The sequence below is a fragment of the Parus major genome, chromosome 1 (genome assembly GCF_001522545.3).
Source record: "Parus major isolate Abel chromosome 1, Parus_major1.1, whole genome shotgun sequence".
Classification (NCBI taxonomy): Eukaryota; Metazoa; Chordata; class Aves; order Passeriformes; family Paridae; genus Parus; species Parus major.
The window spans coordinates 77,590,033-77,593,201 of NC_031768.1; the positions used below are offsets into that span (position 1 = coordinate 77,590,033).

General features: G+C 36.9%; 1 non-coding gene across 1 annotated transcript; it reads right to left on the reverse strand.

The window, feature by feature from the left end:
• On the reverse strand, positions 1 to 1,997 carry LOC107210748. The gene is made up of 2 exons (XR_004498263.1): positions 1,886 to 1,997; positions 1 to 134 (listed from the first exon to the last, which is right to left on the reverse strand). It is a non-coding gene; the product is annotated as an uncharacterized LOC107210748 (transcript).
• Between the last annotated feature and the right edge of the window lie 1,172 nt (positions 1,998 to 3,169).

Sequence of the window (3,169 nt, forward strand, 5' to 3'; positions counted from 1 at the left end):
TTTATATTCAAGTAGAACTTTATTAAAAATCCTATAAATAAACATCCACATTTCCAAAGGTAGCAAGTTATGCTAATGTTTGATTTGACACATCAAAGCAGGCTCAGGGCTTCACAGCACTGACATTCAGCAATCTGTAAAAAAAGACAATATCTGCTCTAAGGATGGATGAGACATCACATAGTGAGCCCTCCAAACCACTGGTCACTTTTAGGTAAAGGCAGTGAAAGGAAGAAGCAAAATTCATTTACTTAAGTAAATTCAGCAATATGAATATATATTTTTTCTTTTTCTCTTTATTTATTTATTTTTCTTTCTATTTATATCTCCTCCATATTTTCCCTTCATTTTTTGCAGTTTCTATCTCTGTGCTCCGGAACTATATTCCCCTCTTTTCTGTTTCCTTCAGGGATTTCTAACCTTCTGTATGTCTCCTCTTTCATTCCCCTTATCAGTGCTTCTTCCTTTTCCTTCACTGGTTCCTCTCCCTCTGGCACTAAACACAGCGGGCTCATCTTCTCTCATCGTCTCTTCCCTTTTGTCCATTTCTATAGCTTATACCCACTTCATCTCCCCACTAGCCTCTCCTTTCTTCCCCAGATCCTTACACAGAAAAGAGTATATGAATGGAGATGGTTTGGTGAACACAGGAGCTGAAGCCAGATTGCTCCCAGTTTTTCTCCCATTATGTATCTTTTGTGCCACCTCTTCTCTTGTGATGCCTGCCTGACCACTGCAAAATAGGCAGCATAGCTAGTGAGGAGGGCACCACTTGTCTCCAGCAGCAGTCCCTGGGAATGAAGGTACATCCAAATTCCCAAAGGAAAATCAACAGATTTTCAGCACCTACATCAGTCTGAGTAACCTGCTTTGTTTTAAAGCTCTTCTCTCTTCATGGTTCAGAACAGAAAACGGAGATCATGATCTTTGAAAACTCTGCTTGCCTTCACTAGAAGCCTGAAGTACATGAGCTTTAAAATTATGCCAACATCTCAAAAACTCTGAGTCCTTCTGTAGTTGTTAGATCTGCTCTATAACTAAAGCATTCCTGCAAGTAAGTAACTCTAAAGTTAAGGCAGTATGGCCAAAGGCTGTACTGGTTAAACACTTGTTATACCAGTAATAGCTTAATCCATGCTGCTCCTGTAACTAAGATGCCACAATCTCCTGATCTCACAAGATCAAGATAGGAAGAAAGAGGTGCTAGTCATGCAGATGCCTGTATTTTTAAATCACTATCCCCCAAGAATGTGGGAAGGAGCTTCATGTAATGGCAAAATATGCTGAATTCATATATTCTGTGAGCTCATGGCACTAAAAATATTCCTCTTAAAAAGCAAACAAACTCTGTTTCATTAGGGTTTAAAGAGAGTAACACTAGGAAAGAATGTGGGCACACACTAAGCTAAAATCTATAAAGAACAGGTCTGTTCTACAGAAGAACCACACTCTACAGACTGTAAGGAGAGAAACATGTTTCACAGAGCACCAGCTGACCTTTGCAGGCAAGTACTAAAATGCCTGAAAGAACATCTAAATCAAGCTCCTTTCAGGCGGTGTGCTGGAGGAGTGCTTTTCCAAACAATTGGATTTCTTAAAGCTGGATGCTAAGAACAGTAATGTTCATAATGAACACAAAACCGACACCATCTATCAGCAGGAACCAAGTGATTATTCCACAAAATAGATGTGGAACCTTTACAAAAGGTTTCAGAATATGAAATAAGGTGACTCAACCCAGCAATCCTGAACAGATTTCTTCTGCAAAGATGTCTAAGTCTGTTGGTTTCTTACTAAAGGAAGAGATGGGTTAGCTCTGCAGAAAGATGCCCTGCAATTTAAAAATTAGGTGTTATTGTGAAAGTTTCTTATTATTGACTCTTACTTTTCGTTCTTGCATGTCTTGAGTAGAACTGAGGCTGTAAAAGTAAATCATTGCTGCTCTGTGACTCTGGTTTCAAGCTTCTAATGGAGAAATTGTTCTTCACATTCCAAACTCCTTCCAGAGCCACTGTTAACAATTTGACAAAATAATAGCTTTATAACTGATTACTTCATCTTGTTCTAGAATTAATATAAAACTACACAATAATATTTTTCCATAGTTAACGAAAAGAGATTGACATCTTCAGAGAGCAATTCAGATTGCTAAAGGTACACAACACTCTCTTCTGTTTATAGAAGCTCTTAGGACTACTCAGGCACCTAACTGAAGCAGGATACAGCTTGTCTATAATAAATAAGGAACAGCAGTAATACTACTGATGCAGTCAGCATCCTTTTTTTGGTCATACTGGAATACTAAATGCCCTCATAAAAACATAGAAAACAACACTACCCACTCCCCAAAAAAAAAAACCCAACCCAAACCAAAAGCTAACCATACAAACAAAAAATCAAAGCCATCACCAGCAGAACAAAATTAAAAGCTAATTTATTTTGTGGAAAGGTTAAAATTTACTGGCCATCTAATTTATTTTAAACAATACACTTTAGTAGTCTAAACTGTGTAAATCAGTACCATCCAGCCTGACAACTGTTGTCTATCAGAGCCCAAGCCACTTAGTAAGCATCTATAATTGTCAAAACAGCTGAAAAAGAAATTCATTACTGGCTGAATAATCTGTACACCAGCATCTGTATTATCATTTTTATTATTTATCACTGTTTTGTTATGCCTATAACATTACGCTGTACATACAATTTCTGTACTGAGCTTGCTATAAATCCATATTACACAATTGTGCAACAAATATTTGTGTAGTGTTTCTCTATTATCTTGAGTACTTTAAATCTTTGTAGCATACATTTCTTCGGGACACTCCTCAAAAGTCATGAGAATATATAAGGTAGCATCCATTTATTCAACCAGACTGAAATATTCCTGACAGTTTTGATCCACTGGCAGATGGATGCAGGAAAAATAGTTGTGTTTAGCTCTTAGTAACATTAGGCACATGAGCAGATTGAGCAGACCAGTGTTAACATCTTGTCGTGGTTTAAAACCAATAACTAAGAAAATTACTTATTTCTTGCTGTGAGATATGGATTAGAATAAGGGCAAAACAGGCATAAAACTTAAAAGGAATAAAGAAAGTTTATTGACAAACAACAAGAATAAGAACACCAGAATAAACTTCTAGAAAAACCTTTTCATCCCTTATCTATT